Genomic DNA, 254 nt, shown 5'->3' with positions numbered 1-254 from the left:
TGACACTTATAAACAAACATATCTCAGCCTAACCGAACGACCGCATTGTGCGAGATGCGAAGTACAAAAACTAATCTCATTAGAGAGGGCGCACTTTATTGACTGTATAAAGTATACAATAAAAGCGAGAGTATTCCAATGGATGCGATCTACAACCTCTGTATTTGCCTAGTAACGATGAATTCGTCGAGAAAATGGTAATATTTTATGAGAAATAGTCTGTATTTCTCATTTTTTTTATTCTTTTGCGTAAA

The 254-nt window shown here is 35.0% G+C and overlaps 1 protein-coding gene across 1 annotated transcript in view; it reads left to right on the top strand.

Annotated features, from left to right (window-relative positions):
• Positions 1-254, top strand: part of LOC117122104 (DNA polymerase delta catalytic subunit-like) — a 43,504-nt gene that overhangs the window by 19,354 nt on the left and 23,896 nt on the right. The gene's annotated exons all lie outside the window — the stretch shown is intronic.

The sequence above is a fragment of the Anneissia japonica genome, unplaced genomic scaffold, assembly GCF_011630105.1.
Source record: "Anneissia japonica isolate Jap-2015-1 unplaced genomic scaffold, ASM1163010v1 scaffold288277_len221691_cov202, whole genome shotgun sequence".
Lineage (NCBI taxonomy): Eukaryota > Metazoa > Echinodermata > Crinoidea > Comatulida > Comatulidae > Anneissia > Anneissia japonica.
The sequence above is the reverse complement of the archived record's forward strand: the minus strand, read 5'-3'. Positions and strand labels throughout refer to the sequence as shown.